Source organism: Pinus tabuliformis, chromosome 1_2 (assembly GCF_031772625.1).
Source record: "Pinus tabuliformis cultivar Carrire ecotype Pingquan chromosome 1_2, CPIR1, whole genome shotgun sequence".
In the NCBI taxonomy this organism is placed as follows: domain Eukaryota; kingdom Viridiplantae; phylum Streptophyta; class Pinopsida; order Pinales; family Pinaceae; genus Pinus; species Pinus tabuliformis.
Genome location: NC_142298.1, coordinates 446,777,303 through 446,789,296, shown reverse-complemented (window position 1 = coordinate 446,789,296; position 11,994 = coordinate 446,777,303). Strand labels below are relative to the sequence as shown.

At 38.6% G+C, this 11,994-nt stretch overlaps 1 pseudogene; it reads right to left on the bottom strand.

The window, feature by feature from the left end:
- Nucleotides 1-9,790: 9,790 nt before the first annotated feature.
- On the bottom strand, nucleotides 9,791-10,380 carry LOC149206278 (uncharacterized; annotated as a pseudogene).
- Between the last annotated feature and the right edge of the window lie 1,614 nt (nucleotides 10,381-11,994).

Here is an 11,994-nt window from a genome sequence, read left to right as displayed (position 1 = left end):
GTCTCTTTCTTCCTATTCTTTTTCTTCCTCTGTTTATTCACTCTGCTCATCTATTTCTTCTTTTGTTTCCTCCTCTATTTCTCCTTCATTCTCCTCCTCTGTCTCTTCTTCATTTTCATCCTTTGTTTCTTCTCCCCCCTCACTAGCAGCAGGGCTACTGTCATACTCAATAGCTTGAATTTCTCCTTCTTCCTGCATGTCTACAAATGTTGTCCATGCAATAGGGAATCTTAAGTTTTGTGGAGCAACTTCAAGGATGAGTTTGATAAACCCATGATGGGATAGTTGTTGATGTTTTCCCTCTTTCACCTTGATGCTCCTGTCTATCATTGATTGTAGAAGAAATAGGGTATAATCAGTCTGTTATTAGGAGGCGTGTTCTCTCCAAATCTCAGTTCTTGGAGGAGTATGAAGTGGTATCCATACACTACACTGTATCTCCCTTCACATGAAATATATTTGATGATATGGTAACTAACTTCATTCCAATGGTATGGAATTCTCTCCTTCCTAGCCCCATTTTTGTCTTCAATTAGCTCTTCTCCTTCCAAAAAGAAACTTTTCTTTGCAAGGGTGTTGTTAGTCTTGTCCTCTTTTCTCCATTGTAACCCTAGGGGGAGTGTAGTTATTTTGATTATAACCTCAGGGGTAATTTCTACTAATAAACCCTTCATTATAGCAGTGGCACTGGCTCTAGTGAGGGGTATGAGTGAGAGGGAAAAGTCTTTGGCCACAACATCATCATATCCTCTCATCCTCTCAAAGAACCCCATCCATTGATGCCTTGTAAAAATTTCCACCATAGGAGGATGCTGGTGGATTCTTGCTGTGTTGGTGGGTTCTCTCTTATTGAAACCTCCTGTCATATTTTCCTGGTAATTCTTGAGGTTTGTGTGGATACAGTTCAAGGCTTCTGGTAGGTGAAGAATTTTTGGAATTTAACTTTTAGTGACATGCAATACAATCTTTCTATCCTGAGATGCACTGCAAATTCCTAACTGAATTGAGGATTTATTCTTTTTAAATGGAAAATATGGAAGGTATGGCACCTACCTCACTTTGCTATGTTCTAGTGATGATAACCCTTGATTTGATTGCCCTTACTGTCCACTGATAGATCTGTAGGCCAATCTCTCTATATCCTGTAGGTTTCTTACTTGCTCTAGATGCTAACTGTTTCCTGTAGGTGATATTTCAGGAATGTCGAGAGTAACCTCTTCGTTCAATGAATCCTTGAAGTTTCCTTTGCTTTCTTCGTATGGGAATCAATGTTTTATTTCTATTTATTGATGATTGTGTGGGGTGGTGTGTTGGTTGGCCGAGTACAAGCACATTCTTTTGGACCATTGGTCCCACTACCAGTCCATCATTTCACCTTACCTCGTAATCATCTCCCACTCTTATCCTCCGTAACTTAACCATTTTTGGATTCATTCCCTTTTTCCTTTGATTTGACCTTTGCCACATGTGTAGTGGTCTAACCCTTTTCTTCTCATTATCTGACTGAGGGTGGCCAAGTTAATTGGCCACCTTCACCTATAAAATCAACTCTCGCATTATTCCTACAATTTTGATCATATCGTACTTATGAGAGAGAATTGTTATGATGACATACTTGTGGGTCCTTTGCTTCGTTGATGATGCATGCTGGGGAGAGGTTCCACTTTGTTGTGCTTTTCAATCTACATATTTTCACAGTGTATTTCCTCTTTTGATGCTTTGTTCCTTTTTGATGATGTGTAGGTGCTGGAATTTGTTGTTGGTGATCTTCCTGTTGTTGCTAAGCTCTAGAGGAGCTTCCTTATCCTTGTAGTCCCTGTGCTGAAGATGGTTGCAGTCTCTGTGGTTTCTTTTGTGGGATAGGCTGCTACAGGATTTCCTACAGGATGTCTACAAGATGTCCTATAGCTTCCTTTCCCTTAAACTCTCACATTTTTCTCAGCTTTGAAGTAGAAGGGGTGTTGAAATGAGTGGAGAAGGGTGGTATGGAATGGTAGGTGAGGGATGCCGCTCTTAGGTATGCCTCCTCTTTCCTATTTTCTCTCTTTTTTGTTTTTGTTTATTTTCTTCTCTTCTTTTTTGTAATAAATTTTTTTTTTTGAATTGATTTCTTTGATGGATACAGGAGCGACATGGTGATGAAGGGTATTGGCGGTGGTGTGGTGAGTTAAATGGTTTTTTTTTTTTTTTTTTTTTTTTTTCAGACATAGGCTTGTGTCACCACCTTTCCATTGGACTTCTCTTCTTGTGGTTTTCAATATCTCCTTTCATTTCTATAGGAAAATCCTATAGGATTACTGGAAATCCTGTAGAAAACATAGAACTTGTTTGAACTGATCTAGAGTGGTGTATAGATGGAAGACTACGGGGGTAATGGAGGATATGAGATGGGTGAATTAAAACATGGTTGTTATAGGTCTTGTTGTCCTCCTAATTTTGTGCTTATCCTCCTCTTGAAGACTTGCAAAATAGAATTGTCATCTTTTGTATCTTTTCTCTCTTTTTTTTTTTTGAAAAACAACTAGTCTACCCCCAAGGAGGTTTTCAACCTAGTTGCCTGCCCTGGGTGCCTCAAAAGAGGTTTTCACTGATTTTTTTTTTTTTTTTTTTTTTAACACTCTTGGGCAACCTCAGGAGGTTTTCAACCCAATAGTGGGACTTAGATGCCTCATGGAGGTTTTAAACCGAGTCTCTTTTTTTTTTTTTTTTTCTCTTTTTCTCTTTTTTCTTTAGGGACTTGGTGGGGTGGAAGTTGAGACTTGCTCTACCACCATCACTGTCTTGCTGATGCTATTGATGAATTCCTACTTTGATAAGGGCTTTTTGTAGATTTGTAATTTGTACCCATTGACAAGAAAGGGGATAACCTCTGCATCAATGGTTCTTATCTGCAGAACACCATTATCATGACACTTTTATATTACATAAGGCCCTAACCATCTAGTCCTTAACTTTCCTTTGAAATCTTTGTACTAGGAACCATATAGCAAAGCCCAATCACCTTCTTCAAACTTTTTGTCTTTTATATTCTTGTCATGCCAGATTTTCCTTTGAACTTGATTCACTTCTGTGTGCAGGAGGGCCTGCATCCTAAATTCATATAACCAATTCAGCTGGAGCAATCTTTCTTATTTTGCCCTGGTGATATCTAGATCCAGTTGTGTTGCCATCCTTAAGGTGTTGTATTCAAATTCAATGGAAAACAGGGCTTTCTTCCCATAGGCTAGCTCATAAGGAGTGAAGCCAATGGTGGTCTTCTAGTTGGTATTGTAGGCCTAGGTGGCCTCAACTAATCTGTCTTCCCAATCCTTTCTGCTGCTGCTAATCACCATGGTCAGAATGCCTTCCAATGCTCTGTTGGTTACTTCCACTTGCCCATTGTCCTGTGGGTGGTAAGGGGTGGATGTTCTGTGCTTGATCTTGTGTTGTATTAACATATTTTCAATCATGTGAGATGTAAATTGCTTGCCTTGATCACTGACCAATTCTCTAGGGTACCCAAACTTATAAAACACATTCTCCCTTAAGAATTCAACCACTTTTTATTCGGTTGCTACTTTGATGGCTTTGGCTTCAACCCATTTTGTTAAGTAGTCAATGCACACAATGATGTACTGCTTCTATTTGGATGGAGGGTCAATGGGCCCAATGAAATCCATGCCCAACTTGTCAAATGGCTCAAAATTCACTTGAGGTTACAGAGGCATCTCATCCCTTGGGGTAGGTTTCCCCATCCTTTGGCACCAATCACACTGGTTGGTATACCTCCTCACATCTTGGTGAAGAGTGGGCCAGTAATAACCAGCTTTTAGTACCTTGAATGTTGTTCTTTTGGCTGCAAAGTGACCTCCACAAGGGCCATCATGATAGGCTAGAAGGATTTCGAAGACTTCCTCCTCCCTAACACATCTTCTTAGAATTTGATTCAGACCTAGCTTGAAGAGATTTCCCCCAATCCAAGTGAATGGGCGCTCTTTCTTATGATTCTTCTCTTTTCCTTGGAGGACAAATTTGGAGGAAACTGTGCAGACACCAAGTAGTTTTCTATGTCAGCAAACCATGGAGAGAGAACTAAAATGGAGAATAAATGTTCATCTAGTAACTGATCATCAACCATTCCTTCCTCCCCTGTAGGCAAAGTCAATTTGGATAAAAAATCTACAACAACATTCTCCTTGCCAGGCTTATCAATAATAGTTAAATCAAATTGTTGCAATAAAAGTAACCATCTAATAATCTGGGCATTTCCATTAGGTTTATTCATCAAGTATTTAAGTGCAACATGGTCGGTATGAAAAAATGTCTGGTATCCAATAATGTAATTCCTAAACTTATTCAATGAATGCACAACAACTAGGAGCTCTTTTTCAGTCACTATGTAGTTCAACTCGACTTCCGAAAAATTCTCACTGATGAAGTAAATGGCATAAGGTATCTTTTCATCTATCTGGCCAAGATATGCTCCTATAGCTTTGTGAGAGGCATTGACATGAATATGAAAAGAAAGAGCCCAATTTGGGCCTTAGAGAATAGGTGCAGTAGTCAACTTTTCCTTGAGGGTGTCCATGACTTCTTGGTAGCTTTTTTACCATAACAATTCAGAGTCTTTTGCCAATAACCCAAATAAGGGAGAAGCTATCTTGCTGAAATATTTTATAAATCTCCTATAGTATCCTGCTAAACCTAAAAATGGTTTGCAACCTTCTTTGATGTAAATGTGGTTAGTAGACACTGAGGGGTGCACTCCCTTCATTTCTTTGTAATTCCAAGCAAAGGCATCCACATGCTCTCTTAGCATATTACATAACTCTTCTTCTTGGTGTACAAAGAGAGAGGGGTTGATTTTCAATGCTATTTTAGGGCCGAATTCTATTGTCTTGACGCAAGTAGGGTTTGAGCAAGCTAAGTATAGATCAACCTGATGGTTGTTCTTGGTTTCCTTCACTACTTCCTCCAAAGACATGGTGTTGGGAGTTGGATTTTGGAGTATGTGTTCAGTCAAATCATCTTCATCAAGCTGTCCTCCTTCTATGGCAGTTTCTAGGGTATAGAGTTGGGAGGAGTAGACTTCATCTTCTTCCTCCTCTTCTAGCCATAAAGGTAAGTCATGTTCCAAAGATGGCTGAGTAGGAGGGTACATGACCAACTGCTTGGATAGATGCCCATTTTTGACAGTCATGTTTCCAGCTCTATAGCTTATGTAGGCATTGAAAGTGGCTAACCAAGGCCTCCCAAGTATGAGAGGATAACCATTAAATTTGGTCTTAGGTTGGAGAACTAAGAAGTCTGTAGGGTACTCCCAGGAGTCAATGGAGACCATCACATCCTCAAAAATACCCTCAGGGGCTACTGTGGATTGGTCTGTAAGCTGTGAGACTGTCGTGGTATTTCTTAATGATCCCTGGAGATTCAACTTGAGCATGGCGTCCTTAGTCATTACATTAATGGAAGCCCCAATATCAATTAAGGTATGGGGGACAATGGTGCCATTGATGTGGACATCTAGTACAGGGCTTCCTGGGTCTAAATACTTTGGGAAAATTACCTGCCCCAACATTAAGCTGGACAACTATCCAATGACATTAATGGTAAGGGTGTCTCTTTTTTGCCTCCCTAGATGTTTGAAACACTTCTCTTTAATCAGCTTATTGTAAATAGGTACATATTTAATAACTTAAAGTAGTGGGATTTTGACACATATTTTTCAATTCACCCAGAATTTCATTCTCCTTTGGGGTATGCTGGACTGGATGGGTTAATCTTTCATGAAAGGGTGGTGGATTCACTCTAGGCATACTTTCCTCTCTTTACTCCTCACTCTCCCTAGGTGGAGATGGAGGTTGGTTATCCGGGAGCACTATCCCAGACCTATGGTTGATTTTCTGAATTTCCATAGCATAAGCAAGGTAATATGTCTCTACAATGTAGACTTGCTATGCCTGTCTATTGTTCGGGTTCAGGTTTGGTTGGGTAGGCATCTGAGGTTGTTTAGGTGGAGCAGGGTGTAAAATCTATGGTTGAGATGGAGATGAAGGCAATAAGGCTGGAGCATTGTTGTATGGGGTCTTCCACCCCTGGGGTGGTGCATTTCGCTGAGGTTGTGGAGGAGTATATGTTTGAAACGGTTGGTTGGTTGACTGGGAATGGTGTTGAGGTGCAAAAGACTAGGGAGAAGGTGTAGACCAAGAGGGATGAATAGGGGGGCCCCAAGAGGGAATTGATGTGTTTTGATTAGGGTTGTAAAATGCATAGGATGACACTTGCATGCTATGTTGTTATGGTCAAGGCCCATGAGGCCTCCTTTGATTTATGTAGTAGAGCTTTCAGTCACCACTTCAGTTCCTTGATACACGTTTTAGTCCAGGCAGAGAAGGGAACTTGTCCGTGGAGTGTTTTTCTTCACAGACTGAGAAGATTTCTATAAGGTTTAATGGACATTCATTCCTAGGGTGCCTCCTTGTGCATCTAGGGTAGAAGATGGCTAATTCTCTCTCTGATTCCTCCTACTTCCTCTTTATTTGCATAGTGTCCATTTGCAGGGCAAGGGTTTGTAGCATTTCACTGTTAAAATCTTTCAACATGTTTCATATTTCACTTTTTATAGATGCGTTGGAAGAGGATGAGCTGGCCACTATTTGACTGAACCTACCCTTTTTCTAGCTACCCTAGAATGATTCTTAGAAACGGTCTTAATAACCTCATAGGGTAGTTGGTAGATGTCCCCTCCTGATAGCATGTTTAGGGTTTCTAGGAGATCTTCCTTGATCCCTCTAAGAAGGACTAACTTAAATGACTCAGGATCAAGTGTGCACCTAGCTCTTTTATAACTGAGATGGAACAGTTCCTCATTATCCTCTAAGGACTCATCATGTACCAAGGTCATTCTAAAAATTTCCTCTTTGGTATCTTTGGACCTGCAGTAGTCCTTATACTTGTTGTTGAAAGCTTGCTGCATCTGAGCCCAGGTGGTGATACTATCTCTAGGTAAACCCATGAACCAACATAGAGCCGCAACCTTGAGAGTGGATGGGAATAATTTCAACTTTTGATCATCAGAGGTGTAATCATAAGTTCTTCATATGACAACAAATTCAAACAAGAAAGTATCTGGATCTTTTGAGGTTAGGCCATGGAATCGAGGAAGAGAAGAGGGGCTTATGTTTTTCATCTTGGCATCCCCATTGTTTTCTCTGATGAGAAAATCACCCTCAATTCTTTCTCTATCTTCCCTTTCATTTCTATTTTTAGCCATTATGTCAGTTGGAATGGGTTCTTCTTCTTCCCCTATAGGTTCTTCAAAAATCTTTGGTTGTTCACCTAAGGGGTCCTCTAATTCACAACCATTGAAGAAGAGGGAAGGTTGGTTGTTTGAAGTGGTGGGGGTATTTGGTAGAAATTTTCCTAAGTTATCCCTATTCCTATGAGGCATGAAATGAGTGTTCTTGTTTTGTTTTTCAATATTTAAGATTGATTGTAGAATTTAAAAGACAAACTAAATTGAAACTAACTACTGAATGAAATCAATTGCATAATGGAAAGGAAAGCAAACCAACTTACAACTACTTTGAAAAAATGAAACTAATAGAAGAATGAAAGAGATAAGGAATGGAAGAAAGAAAGCATAAATTACATCTACTCGGACACCTCCCAGGCAACAACGCCTAAAAGTGATGAGCACCAGTATTACAACAAGGATGTTGCAACTCCTAGGGCTACCAACTTTACTTCATCAACTCGGGGTTCGTACAAACTTGGAGGTGATAGTGCTATATACACAAATAGATGTAATGGGTCCACTCTTTAACACTGCTGAGCTGGGGTGATAAACCACGAGGGTTTCTCAAACAGAAGAAGTTTGATTACCAATTGAGAAAGAATAATTTTACCCTAATTGAGAGAATTAAAATGCTACCTACTATAGTAATGAAAGACTGAAATAGATGCCTAAAACATATAACTCATCTAGTTGTTTGTTAATGTACTTTGATTTCAAAAGAATTCTAATTTAACACATCTGAAATATTAACTATTATAAGCATGGAACCTAATCTAAACAAGCACTTAATTGCTGTGTGCATGAATAAACATAACAACCATTTTCTTTTTATCTTTTTGTAAACATATGAATGCTAATCCTTCTTGGTTGCATGGAAGGTGAGATAAGTGTGGAGGGATATGAGTGCAATAGGTCAGATGGCTTGGGAGGCAAGAAGGGGTATTATCCTAGCTTTCGTGATGATTTTTTCACAAATCGGGCTCAAAATAGGTCACTATAGGTTTTCCTACAGGATGCCCTAGTTCACCTACAGGATCCCCTGTTTTCCTATAGGAATGGGCTGAAAGCATGAGTGATTTGGAAAGTGGTATGAAGCTTAGGGAAGGTGAGGAATGGAGGAAATAAGGGAAGGGAGTGGTTGGAACTCACTCAAAACTCAAACCAAAGCTTTATGATGGTTGAATTTGCTCAATAAGCTTGGCAAGTTGTCTTTGTAAAACAATACTTCAAATTGAGAACTTAGTGGCCCTTGGCGATCATGGGTGGATATGGTTTGGGTGAGGCTGATGACATAAGGTCTTCTTGCAATGTAGAAACTCTTGCAACATATACATCATTAATGGAATTTACCCATAAATCATCTCAAAACAAGAAGGGTTTACAAAAATATAACAAAACAGAATTTTCATCATTTATTTTCCAAGTTCATGCATGGAAATGCTTGAAACCTATTATGAAAGAAACATGAAATCTAATACAAAACTTAAGATATCAGAAATGACAACTGCAACCTATCTTCATAAACTGAAAGAAGATGACCTAATTAGCAGAAGAACCCTAAATTTCATAAGAAACCAGAATTCTATTTTTTGGGTTGAATGGGAGCTGTTCCTCAAGCCATGGTCCCTAAAGGGAGGAATGAGGTAAGAGCCACCTGTTATTAGTCTTTTTTGAATATTTTCTTATCTCTATAATGCTACTGCGAGAGCTATGCGCAAATGGAAGAAAACTAATCAAATATACCAATACTTGGAATTTAACAACACCAAAATCAATTTAACAACTAATATATGAGATACTAAGCATACAAGTACAGTAAGAGGAACCTCTGCTGCTAGGGTTCGTCCCTAACCAAAGAGATTCAACTCTCTGCGTCAACTCAATGCTGGATCAAGGGAATGTTGCTCATTTTCATTAACATATCAAAAAATACATAACAGTGTTTGGTCACAATCCTTCAACTCAAAAACTGCTTAGCTATCTTGCATAAAAAATATGAATCCTAATGAGGCTCTAGGCCTCTTTATTTATACAACTGAAGTTTCCAACAACTTCCTTAAATCTAGGGAGGCTTGGCTCCCAATCTTGAGATTAACTGGTTCTTAACTATCACTGGCTTGGCTGCCAATGATCCTCATGACTTGGTTGCCTGCAACTCCGAGCTAGTGTGATTTGATTGAGGGATCTTCGAGTGAGTGAGGATTTAATGAGGGAGATCCATCTCCTATAATCTCTCCTTCTTATATCATTCGAGTTCCTGCACTCTAATTAGCCATAATTTTCTCCAAAAAGCCTGCAATCGATGCACATTAGACCACTAGACATGACATCTTACTTTTACTCATATCATTATAAGCAAAATATAATTAAAACATGTAAATAAATATGAGAAGAGTTGTTTTTAGTAATATTGGAGGTGTATTAAGGTCCACATATTTTACCTAATGATGAGCCTCATCAAAACACAAGCAAAAACAAAAAATCTTGTTTCCATTGAGACACAAGGCAGTGTCATCAATGCTTAGAAACTTTGCAGTCGACATTATTTTGTCGTTCTTGTTTCCCCTCTTGCTCCTCCTATTTTTCTTCTCCTTCAGCTTCACCTTTGGAAAAATGAATATGTTTTCCCGTGGGGGTTGGAATTCCATTAAGACGCATGACACACAGAGAAACAAATTGATATTTTGATATATTTGTTTCTTCACATGCCTCCAGTTCATCATCATTGTTATAGACAAAGCGTGTATGTTTTCCCATAAATGGTGGCATCGACCCTTGGGGTTTATTGTCATTAATCTCCTTCTCCTCCACACGAAGGCCATTTAAACCTCACATAACTCAGATTATTCTTCTCCCCCACAATCATCTTCCTTTGCCTCCTCTTCCTCTTCTTCTTCTTCTTTTGTCTCGTATTCTTCTTCTTCTTCTTGTTCCTCACCTCAAAATAGAGATTCAATGTTGGGTTGTTCATGACCATTTTTGGGTGAGTTGACATTCACTTGAATAGACCACTGAGAGGCATCATCATCGTCCAGGATTCTCATGTTCCGAATAAGAGAGAATGGGATGTCATCACACAAAGGAGCAATCATCATGGACGCCATGGGATCATAATGTAAAGCAATGAAAGAAATACAAGGAATGAGGGATGAGAACCCTAGATTAAGGATAGTAGTCATAGAGAGGAGGATAATGAGATGTATCTGAGGATATATAATGATTATCATGTTTTGAGTAGAGTTAACTTATTAGTAAGCTACCTCCCAAAGCTAACCATGACTTGTCTCCACCATAAATTCTATAGTCAATGCGCGGTGATGAATTGTGATAGTCATTGTAGGCATAGGGCCCAGGGGTATCTTCAGGTTCACCGCAAACCATCCATGTGTCGAACTTGGATAAGTGCAGGGAATACAAAAATAAAGCTCGCCGATTCGTCAAAGTGAACAGTGTTTGCACATAGAGAGCTCGTAGAGAGAAATTCCTTTGGCATAATTATATATGATCAAGTAAATATTGAATGTTTATTTTTCATTAGAATCAGTTTTGCTTTATGTTTAAATTGTACAATCAATAGTTGCATGCAAATGATTCATTGTGAGTTAGCATTTCAATTTTAATTTGAGTTTGAAATTATTTGATCACAATCAATATATTTTAAGTTGTACAATATTAAAAATGAGAAATAAGGCTTGTAAAGAAGGGTATTAATATTACAGTGTCATAAAATTATGTTTCAAGAAAGAAACATGGAATGCCTATTTTTCGTCTGAATTGTTTTCACTTTATTTCTTAATTCCACAATCAATAGTTGCATGTAAAACATTGTAAGTTAGCATTTTTATTTTAATTGGAGTTTGAAGTTATTTGATCTCAATTAATATTTTTAGGTTCCAAAATATTAAAAATGAAAAATAATGTTTATAAGATATGATATTAAAAAATTTTGTTTTGTTAGTATTGGAGTGAGAGATAATGCTATCACATAAACCAAAAAAATATATATTTCAAAACCAACTTTTAAATTGAAAAAAGTTGTGTGGGTGATGACATGTAAATAATCTATATCTCCCAATTATTATATATTTGGGAATCTTCACAACACACACTCTATGCACACACATGTTGATTCCATTTAATGGTTAAATATTGATCCAGGTGGATGTTGGTGGCCACCCACCTATCCCATTTGGACCCCCACAACTGTCTCTTTCAGTCTTTTCAGTTTCCTAAATTGCAGCATAGTTTACTATTTTTAGTAGTTTTTTGGGTCCTGAACTTCCGGAACCATTTTGAGGCCCTAAACGAAGTTTTTTGGGAAATTTGGGGCAACATGGGTCCATGGACTGATGTTGCCTCCCAAAGTGGTAGTACTCGGATAGATCTTTCTAACGAGCTATCGTGCGCGTCAAACGGAGATCGTATGCCAAAGTTACAACCCCGCGAAATTGATGTACCAATTTACCCAAACGGGGCCCACAATTTGGCGTTTCATCTTCTAGGGTTAGATTTTGGGATGTGAAGGGTTTTCCATTGTTTCTCAATAATAAATAGGCCTTCGAGCCTCATTGTAACCGAGTTCAGAACAATTCAGAGGCATGTAGCCGCCACATCTCTTCTAAGAGATAAGCTACCATCGCCCTAGCTGGTTTATTTCCATTTCTGGTTGTAAGCATCTTTCAGTATTTTACATTAATGAAATGAAGTATTATTTCCGC